The 21,656-nt window shown below is 43.8% G+C and overlaps 1 pseudogene; it reads right to left on the reverse strand.

Moving 5' to 3' along the window:
• Positions 1–19,367: 19,367 nt before the first annotated feature.
• On the reverse strand, positions 19,368–19,994 carry LOC102478671 (glutaredoxin-1 pseudogene; annotated as a pseudogene).
• Positions 19,995–21,656: the final 1,662 nt, after the last annotated feature.

A 21,656-nucleotide genomic window follows, 5' to 3' on the forward strand; every position in this document is an offset into this window, starting at 1 on the left:
TGTCTGGCGAGCGCACGTGCCCTATAGCAAAAACCTCTCCAAAAAAAAAAAAAAAAGAAAAGAAAAAATAGAATGTATTTTGTATTTTAAGGACTATTTTCAAGAGGCAGTGAAATTTCTGAGAACAACATTTTATATAGTCCCAACTCCGTTCTGGCACCCTGACAACTCGGTCTCCTGAGTTAACTTGATCCACACTAACTTGCAGCTTGCCATGCTAGAATGCTGACTTCTAAAGTCATTAAAAAAAATACACATATGTATATGTGTTTTTCCCCCCTTTGGAAAGTAGGTCAATTAGTTCCCTTTAGGCAACTCTTGCAGAAAGCATGAACAATTCTCTCCTAGTTTTTGTCTTAGTACACAGTTGCAGAAGCATCAAGCATCATGGCTTGGTAGAAAGTGCCATGAGCAAAGAACCAGGTATCTGGGTTCTAGCAGTGACTCTCAGATCGACTGACTCTGCTACTGGTTCAGTAACTTGGTATTTCTGAGTGCCATTTTTCTTATCTATAGGATAAAAAAAGGTTGGACGAAGAGACCTCTGAGGTTAATTACTATTGGCTTTTCCATAAGAAGGACCATCTAGGGGCGTGACGGTGGCACAACAGCTAGACAAGACACTCTGCAGGGCTGGCCCACTGGGAAGGTACCAGGTTCACCTCTGGAGGTCTCTGAACATACCAGGCATGCGTGTTCCCGCCATCTGGGGCTGACTGAAGCTGGGATGAATCACAACCCTATTGGGAGTGCTTGTTTCTCTCAACTCTCCCTAAGAATACATAATCAACTTTTTTTTTTTTTTTTTTTAAAAAAAAAGAAGGACCCTTTTAAACAATGTAACTGGTTTGCCAGAGTGTTTCCTCCCAACCTGTCAAATCTCTTCCTGCTAGGGAAAGCATGAGGAGCAACTCATCAGTTGAGCACATGAGCTGTGCAGAGTGCCAAGTGCTGTAGGTGACAAACCAAGGACCCAACAATGATGGGAGACGAAAGATCCCCACTCATCACCACGAGCTTTTATTTAGTTATTTATAAAGTTTACTTGTTCCATGAGAAAAAACGTAGAGACAAATGCCCCCAACAGGATCTTCACGGCTTAACTCACACCCAGCCTGTCAGCCTGGCTCGCGGGTCCATGCGCACACAAGCCCAGCATGAAAGCAGACCTCAGGGTATGAACCTGGGACCTTCGCACACGGCCTTAGTCTTACAGAGCGTATTTTCCTGCTGCGCCACCATGGCTGACCTTGTTTTATTTTTTATCAATTGTATTTTATGTAGCCCCCTAAAAGGGCAAAGGAAGTGCCATAAAAGAAAAGTCCTGCAGGAGTGAGAAACACAGCCCCCCTTGGCACTACCAGTACATCCTTTTCAGCATCATGGAAAACAGGCTGCTTCCAGGATGAGCCCCCAAAGTCTGTTTTCCCAAATGGAGCTGAAATCTTTACAAACTTGCCATACTCATGGGGGAAGACAATGCCGCTGAAAAGAAAATAAACACTCGGTCGGTAATCTATGATCAGAGAATTTAATGAGATGGCGTAAAATACCTAAGTAAAAATAAGAGAATCTGTAAAACAAAAAAAAGCAGAAAAGGTTCCAGAAAGTGACAAAAAGAAGCAATGAGGAACATTCTGAGAAACAGCAGCAGACGCCAGGTGGCCAGGACCTGAAACAATCAGCCTTGGTCGTATCTCTTGCTTCTAGTGAGATTTCTTGAGCAAAGGAACTTTCTTCAGATCATAAGAGCAAATCACAGAAGTGAGAAGGGGAGCTCTCGGGCTTGCTCTGCAGACGCTATTGCCTTGGGAAACCCAGGCTGGGGGAGATGCCTGGAAGGGGTGGGGTGCAGAGGGAACTCCAGCCTCTGGGCTCTCCAGGTGCCACCGACACCGCGGAAACAGCCGCCCTTGTCATCAGCTCTGATGTGGCATGATTATTTTTTAAAGCCTTTAAAATACTATTTTTACCCTGAGTACAATTTTTCCTTCCAAGGGAACAAAAGGATCACAACCCACATGCTCCTCAAACTGGCAGCCCGAGAAAAGGCAGGGCCCAGAATTCCATGCGGGGGCAGCACCGCCCCCATGGGCTCGCCCCCTCCTCATGCCCACAGAAATGAAACCCGCATGCCCACCCAAGCTTGCTATTGTCATTCTCCTGAAAGAAACGAGCCAAACTAGCACAAGTGATGAATGAGGGGGCTTCACAGCCAGTATGATTCTCAGCAGTAGTTTGGCCATTAACAATTAGTGTCATTTACAGGAGGGCGCCGGAAGCATTTGCTCTTTCTTTGTGATCTCTTTCCACATTATGCACACACACATATACACATACCACACATCACACACACACACGTCGTACACACACATAACACACGTCACACACGCACACCCCACATGCACCACATATCACACACACATCACATACCAGCACACACATCACACATATGAATACGCAAATACCACACACACATATGTACACACACACACACACACACACACACACACACACAGACTGGTAGCCTCGTTCATTCTACTACCAAGAAATTCTTTCCTGTTGTTTCATAGCATACATTTCCAATGTCCCTTAAATTTCCAAGGCAAGTAAATATTATTGGGCCACTCGACAGTTTAGGAAAGATGGAAACTTCTACTCTGCTTTTTCTCTACCTTCTTTTCCTCTGCATTTGTAAGGACTTAGGGATCTTCCTTAGAAACACCAATATGATATTTTCCTTGTCTTCCTACATGATGAGGGTAGAGCGTGATCGTCCCTACCATCTCTTGTGGGTGTCGGTGTGTGTGTGTGTGGCACCTGACACCTTTGTTACACATGTATCTTTTTAAGAAAAAAATACAAAAAATTAGTGAAAACCTCACAATGGCCCTGCAGTCTATCTTAACTTTCTGAGTTTCTCTTAAAATGGAAAGTATTAAGAGTATTACTCATGCATGTATTTTAAAAATGGGAGACAAAGGGAGAGTGGGTGATTCATCTCCAATGTCAGAGACACAGGACGAACCAATGCTGGAGTGACTTCTCTTGGGCCATTGAATTTGGGGTGAAGTTTAAGGACTGGGCATTCCCTGGGGAAGCTCTGTGCTCACACTTGAGCAACGCCAGGCCTACTCCGGCCTCACTGCCTTCTCAGAATTCCTGGTCTCACCATCTCTCTCCTGCCCCTGAAGGCCTACCTGCCTGGGGGATCTTGAACTGCCTGCCACCTCTCACATTACCAGCAGGAAGTCTTGGCTTTGTGTGGGGTGCTGCAGGGCACCTGCTCCAGGCTACCCTAGGACACCTTCCCAACGGTCATGGGGACACAGAGACCTAGAAAAACCTGGAGCCAGCTTCCCCCATGCAAGATCATGGTCACCATCTCTGCTTGGTGTGCTCCGGATGCCGTCCTGATGTCCAGAAAACAATCCCGCCAATCAGCAGCTTGGGGATGAGTGGACACAGACTGAATGAGCCCCTGAGGCTTCCTGCCCCCAGAATCTGCACAGCACTTACAAAATTGAAATAAGAAAGACATCAAAAATACCTGGGGATAAAAAGTACGGTTATGGCTTGAAGAAAACCCATTATTGGATATTTGCTGTAGAGGAAATAATAAATCAAGGTAATGATCCTTTGAGCAGGCACCTGATAACATTTTCTGTAAAGATAAACCAGTCTCACCTTAAAGAAGGATATTAAACAGATCTGTCAACCCCAGGCATAGATCGGCTAAATAAACTAACAATTAATAGATAGCCCAAAAGATAAATGCCATTCTGAGAAGAGTCGCTTAAAGGCTAGCATTTTTAAAAGGAGCTGTTCACATTATGGAAGAGACAATGAAGTTAACAGATCAAGTACCAGGCAGGAAACACTCTTCCCTCGGACTCTGGCTCTCGGTGCTGCGTTTTGAACAAACTTGCTGCCTCTTGGTGCTAAATCAAGCCTTAGGAATCACTTTAGCAGAATACCCCAACTTTCTCTTTAAACATCTGGTTCATAAAGGGTTAATCCACTCTTCCGTGTTTTTATTTTAAATGAAATAGGTTTTTTTTTTTTAATGTTGGTATAACTTTCTAGATATACCTTAGACATTTAGAAATATCTATGACTATAAAATAATACATTTTAAAGCAGTCTCTTAGGGATATGCCCAGTCCATACATCTGAGGCACTTTTTAAATCTGTTACTCATTCATAGCCTAAGACAAGGTGTTAAGCTCAAGTTCAACTTCAACTTCACATGTGTTAATTGTAGTTTCCATTTGCAAATTATTTCTCATGTTCATTGTTTAAATAAGAGCTTCTTTTTGATCGTTTCTGATTGGGAACTACTGATTTTCACAGCAACGCTCTGCTTATCACCGGTATTTCCTTCTTCAGCTGTGATGGGGGCGGGGGGCTCTAAGCAGAAGGAGAGCATTCCTGGTAGCTCATGGCCACCATTTCTCCATAGGTGAGCCTCCTTTTCCTCTGTGCCACAGCCCTGCCTTCCATTCTAGAGAGGGCTCTTGACATGAAATTACTCCTTGTCACCATGGTGCAGCTAGAACTGTTTCCATGCCAACTCCTGCTCTGTAGGCCCTGGGTTGGGGGGGGGAGGGAGGAGTTCTGTGGAAGGCAGTGGCAGCGGCTTTATTTGACTTGGTGGTCTCCATCCTCTTACCCAGTCAGGCGATGGCTGGTGTTGTGGGCCCTTCTAGCATCTTTCTTTAAGCAGGCTCAGACAGCAGGTGTAGAGAACTGTCTAGAACCAATAGAAGCCTCCGTGGTCTTACAGACGTCATGCTGCCCTGTGTCCAAGATCTCCCACTCCTTATCTTGGCTTTTACACTCCCTTCTAGGTTTGGATTGTTGGCTCAGCTGGCACCTCAGTGTCCATGCTGCCTTAATGCTCTGCCCCAACACTTGTCCAGAGGCTGGGTGCCCTCCACCTCCCCAGCCTATTGCTGGTCTCTTCCTGAGGGCAGAGCAGTCTCCCCACCAGCACCTTGGCAGACCGCCCCAGGATGGCTCCTGTCTGCCTACCATCTTGTTCTTGATCTCAGTTTGGGGTCCCTGTCACTAAGCTCCTCCCTCTGAGAGGACTCTTATCTTCATCCTGGGAATCCCCCTGTCACTAAGCTCCTCCCTCTGAGAGGACTGGGAATCAAGATTCTATTTGCCAGAACTATTCAGGGAATGTGGTGTTTCCTCTGCCCAGCTGGATCTCAGTTACTAGCCTCTAAAGTGGATGCCACCTGGACTAGGCCTTCTCTGTCCCTGGCTGAACTAGCAATGACACTGCTGGTCTTCAATATAGATAGCACATGCAAGAGCACACAGAGGGGGCCTGAGAGGCAGCCACAGGGGCCTAGTCACCTGGCCATTTGAAAGCCATGAGCCTCCTTCCAAATTTCTAAATAGCAATACATTGAGATGTCCTAGGGTTGGAAAACAAGGGACTGGAGATGTGATGAACTGACTGGCATGGAACATTTGCCACGCTGGTCCGAATATACTTCCTTCTCGTGGCCTTAGCCTTCAGATTTGGCTGGAGGATGTCTTGATGCCATTGAGCCCTTTCACGCCCACGCTTCATTAGAATGTGCTCTCCTCTGCCTCTATTGTGAGAGAGATAATCGTATAGTATTGTTCTGAATTATAGCAGGGTGGTCACTGTTGTCCATGGCAACAGAGCTGCATTGGAATGCGCCGATTAATAAATAGAATGAGTTTGCTTGGTGGGGTGTGGGCCGAGATCTCATCACTCCCAGTGGATCTGAATATCTGGGTGGAACGTTGGCCTGCATTCATAGACAAAGAATCTGGAATAGATGCAGCAGCAGATTTGAGATCATGAGGGGACAAGGGGGAAGTAGTAGTTACTGAGCATTTACTAAGTTCCACAGTAAGCTCTGCACACACACCCTCTTGTGTAGTCACATGATGCTCCTAACAGCCATGGGAGATAAATATGTTTAGACCATTTTACAGATGAGAGACCCAACATGCAGGGAGATATCAGGCAGCTAGTCCAAGGGTTTGAGTCTTGGCTCTGCACTTCCAACTATGAGCCTAGGGCCAGCCCAGTGGTTTGGTTCAGCCAGGATCAGAACCAGGCCTGCCCACCCCCAGTGCCCATGAGCACCTACTATGTCATGAGCTGAGAGCATGGCATCTTTGTCCTTATCTCTCTTGCCAGCTGCAAAGTTCTAAGCAGTAAAGGAGTTTCCAAAGGAACCTGGCTGCAAGTCCATTTCTTTTTAAAGGTCAGAAGAAGTTTGAGTTTAACATGTGACTTGGTAGAGTTGGGAGACTATCAATTAGCAAAACCTTTGTAAAAATGGACTTCCAACACCCAGTGTGGTCAAAGGGAGGTTTAAAGAGAAGAAAGTGAACACAGCTATAGAGGGCTGTGAAGACCTGGGGAGAGTGTTCCAGGCAGCAAGAGCCAGAGCACTGAGCAGGCCCAGAGGTTATCTATACAAGTTTGGGATAATCACAGGCGTCACACGGGAAAAAACTATCAGCCCTCCAATGTCTGAGCTTCTTGGTTTGGTATAAGAACAATTAAAGATATCAAAATCAAGAGCGGTGCAAATGCAATGTTCTCATTCTACCTTAAGCATTTCACGTTGCCCATGTTCGGGCAGAGTGACTGGGAGTTGACTTGGACACCAGGAAGGCCCCTGCTGGAATGAATCTGGATGATCAGAGAATCTAGCAATGCAAATTAGCCATGGAACAGGACAGCTAACCCAAGGACTGGGGCAGCATCAGAACCATTGCCCAGTCTCTCCAAGCCTGTAGAAGTGCTGGGAGCTAAGGGCAAACACACCAAAGCTGTTATGCGGGGTCATTAAACATGCATAGTTTATTGCATGTGGAGGTTTCAGTTTTTCGTTTGTTTCTTGCATGAGAAAGGAGATGGGGGAGGAGACAGGCACCTCCATGAAGGATTTTTATGCTACCATCCTACCCCAGCCTCATCCAGTCAGGATCACAGACACAGTTCACAGGCCTTGTAGGTACCAGGACATCTCAGGAGGAACCCAGGTCCTTCCCATACAGCCTCAGCCTAGCAGAGCATTACATTACTGCAGCACCAGCCTGGCTGCAGGCTTCAGTTCTTGCCTCATCTCGGGGGTTGGAATTTCAGGGCAGTGTGCAGTCATGAAGAGCTTTAAAGTCAAGCAGATGGTCTTGAATCATGGCTCAGTCACCAGTTAGCTGTGCAAACAGAGCCACGGTTTCCTCAAATATAAAGAGGGTGACAATGGTCACATGAGGGTCTTAGCAAAAAAAAGGTGACACAATCCCAGAGTAGAATCGAAGAGGGTTTAGTCAGACTCTTTCTCAAGAGTGGGTGGAGATGGAGGTGCACTCAGTTCAGGAACTGGCAACAGTAGGAAGCGACAGAAATGTTTTGTTCCAACCTGGTGAATAACGTGGAGGCAGGAGAGGAGCTGCCGATGTCCGCCACACAGCTACAGCCAGCAAGGGGCAGGGGGAGACACCCCTCGCTCACCTCCCTCTCTCTCATGGGCCAAGTCCAGTCAGCAGCCAGAGAACTGAAGAGCCTGAGTGATGGAGTTCATGAGGGTCAGCCTCCAGGGCTCAGAGCAGTGCAGAGAAGGGTAGAGTCTGGATCTGCAGCATCAACTCACGACTCATCAGGACTTTCCATGAATAAGTTTTTGAGTGCCGTGCATGTTCTGTGGGGGACCAGAATATACCATCCTAAAATATGAACAATTGCTGACGAAGGCATTTAAGAAGCAGATACAGGAAAGCTCTGCCCTACCTCTATTTGTCTAAAGCAGGATATAGATTTACAAAGACAAAAGTATCTTGTCCCACTTTTCTGCCGGGGGGAACACAGGTTAACCACCCCTGACAGCTTTAGACCCTTATTGACCTGGAGATAGTACCAGAGTAATCTACATTAACAAGCTTTAACTCACCTTTATCTACCAGTTATTTGCCTTCCTCAAGTTGCTACGACTAAAGACTCAAAGCCACCCCCCCATTTTTGTCTCATCATTTCTCTAAAAATGTACTGTCCTTTGTTTAAGATGCCATATAATTCAAAGCTACCTCTTTGAGAACTACTCATTTTTGGGGTGCCTGTCATGTACAATGGGACTTCAAAAAAATTCATGCAAAAAGAGAACTAAAATAGTGGTGGAAAAAATAATTTGAAATCCATGCCCAATTTTTTTTTTTTTTTTGTCACAGAGAGTATGTATGCTACCAGAATAGCAGACAAAGAAGAAAATAGGGAGAGGGGAAGGGAGAAAGCACCCCCACCACCCACATGGGGAATGATCTTGCCGCAGTCCCTTCTTCATTCCTCCATACTGTCAGGATCTTGGGCACAAATGCCCTGCATGTTTTGCAAGCAACCATGACTAGATTGAAACCTTTGTCACCCATGTGGGATCTGACTCCCCTAACCACTAGGTTATGGGATGTCTCCACGTATAATTTTTTAAGAGATATTTTTGCTATAAGGCACGTGTGCTTGCCAGAGAGACAGAGTCAGAGAGAAAGAAAATGAGAAATCACCCCCTGAGGGGATGGCCACACCACAATCCCTTCTCCTCCATTCTCCTCTCGGGATCTTGGGCACACATGTACATGTGCCAGCATGAGTTTAAGCCACTGGTTCTGGGATTTGAACCATAGTCAACAACATGGGAGTCCAGTGACATAGCCATGGCACCATCTGCTGATCCCACCATGTATAATTTTTTCATCACATATTTTCCATGAACATTTCAAAGATTGCTTATGTATGTGAAATGTACATGCTAATAAACTTCCGTTTGCCTTTCCCTTGTTAATCCATCTTTTGTTGTAGGGGTCTGTTCAGACCAATAACTTATGGGAATCACCCTTCTCCTGCTGTTCCCAATTCTGTGCTAGGCCTGACCTGAAAAAGAAAAAAAAAAATTGTAGATAAATAATTTCAAACTTTTTGGCCATTGAAAAGTTATGATGTGTTTTTCTATGGAAAGATGCATCTTGACTTTTCTGATGACTCAGTATAATGGGTAATATATAAGAGATCAGAAGGGTACATGGAGGTCATTTTAGGTGCAGGGGTGGAAGGTGGGGTTGGCAGAGGAAAGCATCTGAGCAAAGGCCCTGAGAGTGGAGGGAAGGTCTCAGGATGGAACATGGGTGTCCTGATGAGATCCTAAGGCTGGAAGAAGAGGCTGGAGGACTGCACTATGCTTGAATTTGTAGGCCACTGGAGCATATGGTCTGAACTACAAGCCCACAGCCATTGGATGGGGGAGAGTAAGTTATGCATGTTTTAAAATAATCTAACAGGCTATAGAGTTTTTAAAAAGTAATGAGAGGGGTCAAGAGTGGATGCTGGGAGACCAGTCAAGAAAATATCATGTGGTCTAAGTGACAGATGACAGTAACTGGGACTGGGCCAAGGCAATCCATCAACATTCATTCATTCACTTAGTAGTGTGCTATGTTTCAGGCACTATTCTAGGCCTGCTGATGGAACGATGCACAAGATAAGCATGAAGCTGATATACCAGGTGGCAAGCCATGACCATGGTTAGGGAATACAAGCAGATGGAATAAATGACATGTTCAGGAAGTCAAGCAAACTTGGACATGAGGTTAGGGAAAAGGAAGTACTGACAATAATACCCAGGCCTCTGGTTTTTGCTACTAGAATAGAATAATGGTACCATTCAGTCACTGAACTAAGGGGCTATGACTGAGAACCAGACTTTGGGGAAAAAGCATCGCTTCTGTTTTGGACATGCTGAATTTGAGGTGGCTTCGGCACATGTCTACCTTGCTGAGAAGCATGGCACTTAATGATAGAGTGTCTCAAAGTGCACTGCACAGAATCTGGCACGAAGTACTTAACAAATGTCAGCAGCTCATACATTTCCTGTAAAAAGCTCCAAATAAATAGTATCTCTCAGTGGTTAGTAAATGGAGATGTCTGGAATGGTTATACCAAATGGCTTTTGCTCTTCTTGGGTGCGCTAAGGAGCCATCCATAGAATATCTGAGCTGCTAGAGTAGAACTTGGCCCTGCAGAGGGCAATGAATTATATCCCACCCTGTTTACTGGCAGTTGCCAGCTGGGTCAATTCTAAGATGAATATAAATAAAATAGAATCTTTTAAACTCTCAAATGTCTTAGGATACCCCCTAGAACTACTTCAGTAGAAGCAGTTCCCTGGATCTGGCTCATCTAATTTTCTAATTGGCAGTTTGAGGAGAACAAGGTGCCCATTCAAGTCATGGCCATATGGCTAAGGAGCTCAGATTGGCTGGAATCCTTGGCAATTTAATGGTTCTATTCTAAAAGCAAGGACTTCCCAGGGGAGTTTGGAGCCCCGATGAAACACATAGGGTAACCCACTGCCCGGTCAACTGCTCTAAAACAAAGTCTGCTTAAAATAAAAGTCAAAGAGTCATGTAGAGAGAGGAGGGAAGGGGCCTACAAGAAGGGCACTAACCAGCTCAAGTGATGTGGCTGGGAGCTGAGAAGTGTGAACTCTCTGCTCTGCTCTTGCATTGGGTGTAACTTTTATGATCTTTTCTTCCCGCTTTGCGCCATTTATGGAGTCGGCTTCTATCCATAGGCTGCCAATCCAAGCTCCTAGTTAGAATAGCAGATGCCCCTAAAACGTGTGAATCCTGCTTAATCACATCACAGAGGTCACTGGGGAATCCTTTCGGGATAAGTGACTGTGGCTGATGTAACTGTGCTTTACACACTATTGAATCCCAGGTGAGGGCTCATGTGTTCATTCAGTATTTATTGAACAATTAGTACATGTCAGAAAATGTACTAGACATTGAGGCTACCATAAAATGAACCCTCACTGGCCACCCTGTTCAGGAGTAGAGAAAGAGGGTGGAGTAAGCATGGGCAAGAGGAGGGAGCTGCTATCTCCTCTGGTGTCTTCACTGCTTTGATTCAAGCCTCAAGAAGGAAGAGAAGAGTACAGTCAAGGCAGTAACAGCCCCTACCAGTATTAGGATTGATGTCAACTTTATTTTCAAACACACACAAACGGAATTAAAGGTGAGCGTTTTTGAAATTTGCTCTTTGAATCCTTAGAAGATGATAGTATGCAGGGTATGGCTGAGACTCAGAAAGCCATAGTTGAGATTCAGTGCTGAAATCATTTTCTGCCCTCTGCACAGCTGGGCAGACAACAGAGGCAGGTTGGCTGTAGCTAGAATTCTTTTCTTCTTCCATTCTTTAACAGTGAGTTTTTAAATTTGACTTCAGAATTGGACAGAAAAAACATCTCATTCAATGTTGTCTTTTTGAAAAAGATGGCAAGTCACTCCACAGGGAGATTTATGATTCACTTCACTACTAACTTTATGTCTAGAAACAAACAAAGGAAGCACTTTGTTGCTAAGGGGATTAATCAGTTAATATTTATAAGCTTTAAAGAGGAAAAATACTCCATAAATGTAAAGTGTTATTAATATCACCAGTAGTTCTGTTGCTTTTGTATATGTAAGAAGATGTGTTCTTTAGCCTGGCTATGGATTCTTACGGTGAAAATAAGAAGGAGGAAAAGAATAGCAAGAATTCATAAAAGAATGTGACCTGCTGACTTTTGTTTATTTGCAAGAAATTTCTATAACTGAAGAGGCTTTCTTGACATCTCATTCAAAAAAAGAATGTATGGTTTACAATTCCTATATTTTATATGTTGACACCACTGCCTCTTCCATCAATCTTGCTTTCTCTGGGCCGGAGGGTACAGTCTTTTTTTTTTTTTAATAGAGATTTTTGCTATAAGGCATGTTTGCTCAATGGAGAGACAGAGAGAAACAGGGAGACAGAAAGCAAAAAATCATCCCCACATGGGAGATGGCCACACCACAATCACTTTTCCTCCATTTTCCTCTTGGGATTTTGGGCACACACAAATATGCACCTGGTGTGAGTTTTAAGCTGATGGATCTGGGACTCGAACTGCAGTCGACTCAGTGGGAATTTAGATACGTAATCATTACACCATCTGCTAGTCCTATAGAGTCTTTTTGAAAGATGAACCTTAGAAGGAGAAATTGCCAGGACAAGCAGATTAAGTAATGGTTACATCACTGGATACCACGTAGTCGGCTGTGGTTCAAGAACTGGACCAGGCACCTTAAACTCATGCTAGGTATGTGTGCTTGTGTGCCCAAGATCCCAAGAGGAGAATGAAGGAGAAGGGATTGTGGCATGGTTACCCCCCATTGGGGGGAGATTTCTCACTTTCTCTTTGTCTCTCTCTGTCTCTCTGTTGACCACCCATGCCCCATAGCAAAAATCTCTCTCTAAAAAAAAATTAAAAAAAAAAAACCCTGGCATTTGATAGAAAGTGGTCAGATATGGAGGATCTATTGCTGAGTGAAGCAAGCCAGGATATGAAAGAAAGATATTGCATGTATCCACTTAATATATACCGACTATCTGCACTTTATGGTAGAGATCAAAATACTGGAGGGCATAAAAGCAGTGAAAATAGTTATGGATGCTGAAGACAGTGTGGAACGGAGTGGGAGAAGGGAAGAGTATAGAGAAGGATAGCAAGAGAACAAATAGAGAGGCATGACATTAGTGGGACACAGAAATGGTTTATTACCTGTTGATGATAATATGTATAGTATTCTCAACTGGACTGGTCTGAGGAGTATTTCATGTTGGGTAAATTCTTCTTAAAAGCAAAATGATATGTAGTGATTGAATGTTTAAAAAATAATGAGAATAGTATTAATAATAATCTGGAAAAATGATGAGAAGCTATTTGATGATGATGATGTGGATAATAATGTCTTTATCTTGACTGATATGCAAGGTATTCCTTCTGGAAAAAGAACTGTAATACATTGTCAAGATACATGTGATTCAGTGTAATATAAACAAGACTATTAAAATAATAAATTTTTTAAAATGAAGGAGAAATTGCGAAGGCCACCTGCTGATTGTCAGGTTGCCTATAGAGGACACAGAAGTCCTGGCCTAAGGGGATTTGGCTTAGACAAAAGTCTGGGGAACATAAGTGAGTCATTATAAGCACAATTTCTTACCTGAGTCAGGTACATTAGAGGGGCCTGGCCTTCATGGGAGCCTCTAGTTACATTGAATATCAGTTTAAAGGTCAGGCAGTGGCACAGCAATAACACAATTGGGCACTCATGGGAAAGGTCTTGGTTTTGTGTTCCAGGACCTCCCTGAGCACACTAAGTGTATGCATGAGCCTATGGTCTGGGTCTGCTGAGATGGTGTGGACTGTGGCATGGAAACCCTATTGGGAGTGACTGTCTCTCTGTCTCTCATTCTCTCTCTTATGGAAAAAGTAAACTTAAATACTAAAGCATTGAGGCAGAGCCCTGGAAGAGTCTCAGAAGGGATATCTAACCAAGCCAAGCTTCAACAACAGGTACCCCATGTTTCATTCTGGAGAATGACCCTGGAGTACAGGATCAGCCATTTCATAGGTGACTACACCATTGGTGTTTCCTTCACCTAGGGCACAGGAACTTCCTCCTTATGAAACAATCATCGTACACCTCTCTGGGAGCTCATTATCCTTTGTGAGGTTCAGACAGAGTAAAAACAAAGACTTGCCTCCAAATAAGACTAGGAAATGGGGGGTGATGAGGGTGGGGATGATGGGAACAAGAGACATTACAGACAGTGGGTTTGCATCTAGTAGGAAATTAACCTCTCTCCAATGTCCAACATCAGCCAATAATAGACCTGGGCACAAAATTCACTGACCAGGGATTGAGAAAGTATTTATTCAAGTTGAAAAATGGAGAAGCACAAGAGGTTCTCTGACCAAGAATCAGCAACCATTGTAGAATGCTGGCACACTTCTTATGAATCCTCATACCCTGGGTTTTTTCATAGGCCCAGAGAAGTAAACGATTTGGAGAAATGTCTCAGGGATATTGACAATAAACCTATTTTCAAAATATCAGAACTTTTTCAACAATCTGACCTCCATGGAACAATAACACTACGGTGACTTTTCAGCAGATGGTTGAACTTTACAGTTGTCTTTTGAAGGTGGGTGGATGAGTCTGGGGTGTGTTCCAAGCTTGGCCTTTAAGTTACTCTAGAAAATGTTTCTTCCTATTGTTCTCCAAAGATCCCACATTACTCTTAATAATCAAATGGACTGCACAAGAATAACCTGCGATAGCTTTGTCCTAGAATATTTAGCCATCGCACCACCTGACACAGTGTCTTTGTGATTTAACAGCTACCTGATCAGCTGCTACTGGAATGGGGAGGAGCCCAGGTGCCAATGTGCTGAACTGAGTGTCAGAGGAGAAGGAATGGACCTCCAGAGGCAACACCGCCCAGAAGAAGGTAAAAGCGGTGGTCGTCTCTTTCTTCCTCCCTGTTAGTGGGCCTTCCATGCCCTTCATCATATGAAGATGGTCCTTAGGGTACTGCAACTGGAAGAAAATCATTAATGGGTGTGTCTCTCTTGTTTCAAATGAATCCCCATGTTGGAGCGAGATCAGAATCATGTGCCCTGTGCTGTGGTCTGAATGCTTTTGTCCCCTCTAAAACTTAGGTTGAACCTTAATCCCTGGTGCAACTGTGTCAGGAGGTGGGACCTTCTACAAGGTGTTTAGGTCATGAGTGGATTCAGGCCACCATAAAAAGTGCTTGCAATAGTAGGTTTGCTCTCATCTAGTCTTTGGCCTCATGAAGAAGAATGCTCCTCTGCTTTGGAAGATGTGAGACACAATTGTAGGTGCAAAGATGAGGCCCTTGCCAGACACCAAACCTCCAGTGCCTTGATCTTGAACTTCTTACTCTCCAGAACTGTGAGAAATAAATTTCTACTCTTTATAAATGATCCAATTTCAGATTTTTATTTTAATAATACAAAATGGAATAAGACACTCTAGTTCACTAATTCCTGTGATGTTCAATTAGACACTATAAAAGCAATAAAATGATCAGGGATCCAACAAAATCAGATAGGATTTTGTTTTCTTTTAAGGCAACCCAGGACCCAAATGGGCCATTGCTGCTGAAAAGTGAGAGAATGAATTACAATGTCAATAAATCTACCATCTTCTATCATTTCTCCATTTCTCCTTCACATCATGTGTTCATTTGCAAATGGTAATAAAGAAAACTGCCAGGCCAGCCAGTGGCATGGTGGTTAAGGCAGCTGGATCCTACCTGGCTGACTGAACAGTTCCAGTCCTGAACCTGGTGACTTAAAAACACACAAGGCACATGTAGGTGTGGATCCAAAATCCTGAGAGAAGAGTAGAGGAGAATAGATTGCAATGTGGTCATCCTCCAGGGGGGGCGATTTCTCTCTTTCACTCTGTGTCTCTCCAGTTAGTGCATATGCCTACAGAAGACTAAACTAAAAGCAAGAAAGACAAAAGAAAACTACCACAGGTGACCATATAGCAGTGGAAATACAGCTTGTGTTTTGCACATGTTTGTTCATGCATATGTCTCTGTGTCTGTGTGCACACATGTGCATGCATATGTGCAGGTGTGCACAAATACATTGTGTGTCTTGTGTACACATGTGTGTTCACCAGTGCACATGTGTCCATGTATGTGCACATGTATCTCTGTGCTCAGCAAGAGCAGCAGGTAGCACAAAAAGCTGTGATGCCACTGACTGAGAAACAGCCTGCATTTACCACTGTCAGCTTGCTTGCTGCTGGGCCTTCGCCTCCTCTGCTTTTTGCTTTTACTGTCTTCATTGCTGTTTCTTATTTTTTCTGTACAGGTTTGCTCTTCCAAGTGAGATAGTAAGTTGCCCAAGGACAAAGATTGTGTCATTTTTGTGTGTGATTATGAGGCAGTGTCAAGGCAGCTCCTCTCGGTTAATCTTTATTCAGACTCTCCCTAACCCACAGGAGGCTACACCATTGCCTCTTCATTTCGGTTCCTAGAATAAGTTTGTTCATATCTGAACACTGTTAGGAAGTGTCCAGACCTCAGTGACCAGTGGGAGAGGGGTTTCTGGCAATGATGCCCAGCCGATGGGATCTACTGGGAGACACATTTGGGAGTTCATTGGCCATGGCTGGGACTACCAGGGAGCACATTAAATCCTCTGCCTCATCCCAGGTAATGCAGTGGCCACTCTGCTGATTATCCTTGCTGGACCCTAAATCTACTCTCTGCCTTTCTCTCACTGCTCTCTGTCCCAGAAGCTAATAAACTGCTCTTGTTAGCTTATGGGCTGTCTTGCCCTCTACCAATTGAGTTCATCCATGGGTGGCTGAGGGTGAACAGAGTGAGAGATCAAGGGTATTTCCTCAAGAAGAATCTCATCTGTATTGCGCTGGACAGTTGAGAACCAATCCTATAGTCAAGGAAGATGATTTAATTATCTCCCTAATTGATGCACATCATATAAAGATTGTTCTGTTACAGCGTCTATGTAACTCTTAACCTATTTATCAATTGATTAATCTATTTACCAGGCACTATTCTAAATGCTTCAGAATGTTTGAACTCATTTCATCCTCAATGACAACAATTTGGGTACTATTGTGATCTACGTTTCAGATTAAGACTTCTTGAGGTTCAGGAGTGTCAAGTATTAGGTTGTTGAGTAAGTCATGATGTATTTGTCTATGTTTTTCTATGTAAAAATGTATCATGACTCTCCTGACAACCCAATAACTTGACCCACTTTACACAGCTTGAAAGTTTTAGTATTGGTGTTCATACTCAGATACTTCTGCTTCTACAGCCAATAAAAAAAACCTCTTGCTACATTCCTCTAAGCTTTTGAAAACAGATCTTTTACTTGGTATGGTTTTGCTGGAAATAGACTACCTGCCCACCATTCATTCAACAGTGACTTCGTATACTACTCTTGTTTAACGTAATGCCTTAAAAAGTAAGCAACTTCTGACATTTGGCTGAAGGACAAACTAATTCATTTCAACTGTGGAGGGAAACCTGACTGTGCCTTGTTCACAGAAGGGCTTCTCGAACCTCAAAGTGACTTCTTAAAGGCTACACAATGATCCTTCTGACTGGCTACTGTAGGACCTCAGCCTTGGGTTTCCGTCTTGGAGCCCAACGCCCACGCACGACTGAGTTCATACAGGTGCATGAGCTTTTACAGGCAACACCTGAATGGAGCTTGTTTCTGATATGACCAACACCATGGTAAAACAACTTTCAAGGAGCATCAAATACTACACCTCAAAAATCATAGGCAGCCAATGAATAACTGTTGAACAAACAAGTGAGTGGATGAATGAAGGAAAAGTCTGCACCACCAAACTGGGTTGGTAGCAGAAGTTCCTTATTTTCCAGGGCATGAACTGGACAAATGCCTACTCTTAGGTGTGCAGTGGTTTGTGATAATTGGGAAACCTGGGCTAGAGAGGCAGGATTAAGACCCAAAGTTTGTGTTCTGAGCCTCCTGGGTCAGGCTCTACTCTAATTATACTCTAAAACCATATTATGATCACAATGACGGTGAGGCTCTGAGAGTTGGTCAGTCTTGAAAACAAATGTCTATGTTTATCCTTATGTGAGGGTATGTATAGTATCTTTGGAAAATTGGTTTATGACTATAGTGTTTAGTGTTTTATCAAGATAGCTCTGTGAAAAGCTCAAGGAAAACAAGTGCCTTGTTTACTGAAGCTAGATCTCTTTTGTTGACCACTGTATGAGAGTCAGAGAAGCTCTGCAGTAAACATCCTCCTGCCCACACTCTACCCCAATGATACAGGTATGTGCTGCAGAATGACAGTTTGGTCAATGACGGACTGTATATGTGGCAGAGGTCCCACAAGATTATAATGGACCTGGGCAATTCCTACAGCCTCCTGATGTCATAGTGTGACACATTACTCACATGTCTGTGGCGGTGCTGACGTACACAAACCTGCTGGGCTGCTAGTCAAATCAAAGTAGAGCACATGCAGTTCTGTACAGCACATGGTACTTGATGAAGATAATGTGATTGTTTATACGTTTATTAAGCTATGTTTTTCAAAGGGTACTTCTACTTCTAAAAGCAATAAAATAGTATGCCATGCTAGCTGGCAGCAGCCTCGTACATCTTGTGTTTACTGAGGCTCTTAATTGCATCGTTTTCTCTTGTGCTTGATTTAACCTCATGCTGTTTTTTTAAAGTAAGTGTGCATGTAGGCATGTAAGTACTATACACGCTATGATTTTCCCACAACAACAAAAATTGCCTAATGATGCGTTTCTCAGTATACATTCCTGTCACTAAGCGACACATGGCTATACTCCCTCAATTTTCACAGAACAATTAGAAGAGTTGAGGGCTGGTCTCAGTGTGGTGGCTGAGAGAGCCAGATCTCACAGGGCAGACTGAGGTTCAAATCCCAACCCCTGAGGCTTGAAGAACGTATCAGGTGCATGTGTACACATGCATCAAATCCCAACAAGGTGGAGAAACAGAAAAGAAAGAATTCTGGCATGCTATGCCCCACTGGGAGGTGTTTTCTCCCTCTTTCTGTCACTGACTCTCCCTGGTGAGCACATGCACCCTCTGGCAATTAAAAAGAAAAAAACTATTGGGTTGAGTTTATAGTAGCCAAAAAGTGGAGGCAGTCCAAGTGCCCATCAATGAATATATAAATAAACAAAATATGGTATGTTATACAATGGATTACAATCCAGTCTTTGTTTGTTTGTTTGTTTGTTTGAAGGTGGTTCTTTATTAGAGGAGATCACAAAAGGAAATTAATTTTTTCAAAGTGTGGGATGGGGGAAAGAGAATCATTTAGGACAGTGTTTCTCAAAATCAATTCCTTTTACAGAATATGCCTGGGGAAGGGAGCTGCATTTCTTCCGTGATGATGTTTTACATTTCACGTTTTAATTTTCTTGACGATAGACATCGAATCCATACATGGTTGTTCAGGTCTGCGAGGATGAGCCTCTCAAACAGCGGCGTGGCGCTGGGTGATCGCAGCATCTGCACTGCTCCCATGGCGTCACTCCACGCCCAGCCATGCTTAGCTTCATGCAGGTCTCAAACTGGGTCCTCACCTCCTTTGGAGAATTACTGACCCTCTCCTATGAGATCAGAGAGATGGCGAGGATGAGAACACTGGTTCAGAGCCGTGATTCTCAAGGTGGGGTGAGGACAATCTTGCACCCTGAAAAACCATACCTCAAATACTCACTGATCTCCTAATACAAACTCCATAAAGTCAAGCTTAGCTAAACAACTTCAGCTGCTGGGCAGTAGGAGACCAACCATTGATTCATCCCGGAAGGCGTCTTAATAAACATGGCTGAGAAGCACTGGCTTAGAGGTAGAGATACGCTGGCCCACGGGGAAAGATGAGTAAGAAGCGTGTGCCCCAGAGGAAGCACATCTTCTGGGTCAGTGAGCAAATCCTCAGCCAGAACTTCTGGAACCCAAAGGGCCAATCCAGAGGAAAATCAAGATGGTTGTCAACCGTTTCATCCCCCTGACTAAAAACAACTTGGTCCACTTTTTAATACTAAGCCAAAAGAAGAAAAAAGCTGTCGCTGCCGAAATTCCATCCACCAGGAGGTGCTGTCATCATTTGTGATGCCATCTGCTCTCGAGGGGTCTCAAGGGGGGACGTCAGCCTGGGGCCTGCTCTGTAATTACTGCAGGGCTCCCATCTGCTTGAGACGGGGCAGCAGCTCTCCTTTCTGCTGCAAAGTGACTAGATCCGTGTAGCCACCTATGCAGTCTTTACCGAAAAAGATGCGAGGCACCGTCCTAGCTCCGGTGAGCACCTGGAAATAATATTGAATCGAGTCTGTGTCATCCCAGGTGGTGATATCAACAAATTCCAGAAACCCTCATTGGAAGAGCAGTTGATTGAGGAGTTCCTGGGCTCTTTTGCAGTAGGGGCAGGTGGGTTTCATGAACACTACCACCTTCCTGCCCTGGATCTGGCGGTACACAAACTCTTCAGCCATGCTGACAGGCTTGCAGTCAACCGGGAGGGATCCCTCAGTGGCAGTTATGGCCCGGGGTGTTCTATTCCAATCCAGTCTTAAAAAGGCAGAAACATCTGGCACATGTTATAGCATGGGTGAATCCTTTTTTTTTAAAGAGGTTTTGCCTTTGAGCACGCATCCTCACTGGAGAGAGAGAGAGACAGAGACAGTAGGAGCGAAAGTGAGAAATCACCCACTGAGAGGATGGCCATGCTGCAATCCCCTCTCCTACACTCTCCTCCCGGGATCTTGGGTATGCACATACATCTGCCTGGAGTGATTTTCAAGCCACCGGATCCAGGACTCAAATCATGGTCAGAAATGTGGGGGTCCAGCAACATAACTGCTATACCATCTGCTGGCCCCACATGGGTGGATCTTAAAGACATTATGCTAAGTAAAATGGGTCAGTCACAAAAGAACAAAGTAGAATTCCATTTATATGAGGTACCAAGAGTAAGAGACAGAAAGTAGAATGGAGACTACCAAAGGTTGGGGAGAGAGGGGGATGGGAAGTTATTATTCAATGGGGACAGAATTTCAGTTTGAGAAGATTAAAAAAGAGTTGTGCGGGTTGGTTACATGATGATATAACCGTACTGAACACTACTGAACGATTTACTTAAAAATAGTTAAGCTGGGGAGCAGCTGATGGTGAAATGGTTACATTGTTGGATTCTCATGTAGTCAACCTCAGTCTGAGTTTGGACTTAGTGGCTTAAAACTCACACAGGGGGCATTTGTATGCATACCCCAAACCCCAAGGAGAATGGAGAAAGGATTGTGGCATGGTCATCCTCCCTGGGGGGTGATTTCTTGCTTTCTGTCTCTCTGTCTCTCCAGTGAGTGCACACACCCTATAGCAAAAATCTCTTAAAAATTATTAACATGGTAAATTTAATGCTATATATATCGGGTTGTTGGAAAAGTGATGATGCATTTTTGCATAGACAAATGCATCATGACTTTTCTGACAACCTAATATATTACCAAAATTAAAATGAATAGATTTTCAAAGTAAAAATAGTACAAGGGCACTTGCATTAGAGTACAAGTTTATTTTTGAAAAATGGAATTAAAGTATGAGTTTATTTTTGTGCAAACAATTTTGTTGAAATCTATGCATAAGTTTTTCATAATAAATATTTTACATAAACATTTTGAAGACCCCTTATACACATAGGGATGAAGTATACTATAATTTCTTTCATCCACCATCAAGAGCTCCTGGTCAGAAGACCTCTGTCCACATGGACACCAGTGAGCTTCCTTGCCTCAAACAGGGGATTGAAGACATTTTGCCTAGGCTATGAGCAGCCCATATTGTTGGAACCTCATTGGCAGTAGCCTGAAGACTCTCCCAGGCATCCTTCTACTGTCCTAACCTGGGCAAATGACAGGAAACAGATGTTTTCAAGACCAAAGGGCTTATGCTGTGTCAAGCCCCTAAAATAGCAGCTGGCATATTACACACATTGATTAAAGGAAAGACAAGGTTGGATTGGGAAGCATGACAGCTTTGCATTGTGTCTGCTAAGGAGTAAAAGAAAATTGATTTGTCTTTTTTTAAAAAATCATCTTTAATTACTTAAAACCCCACATAATTTGGCCCTGTACAAGCCTATCATATAAACGTGAGACTCTGTGAGATTGGGGCCCTTGTTCAATTTGTTTAGTTTCCATCATC

The sequence above is a fragment of the Tupaia chinensis genome, unplaced genomic scaffold, assembly GCF_000334495.1.
Source record: "Tupaia chinensis unplaced genomic scaffold, TupChi_1.0 Scaffold000597_1, whole genome shotgun sequence".
NCBI classification, from domain to species: Eukaryota; Metazoa; Chordata; class Mammalia; order Scandentia; family Tupaiidae; genus Tupaia; species Tupaia belangeri.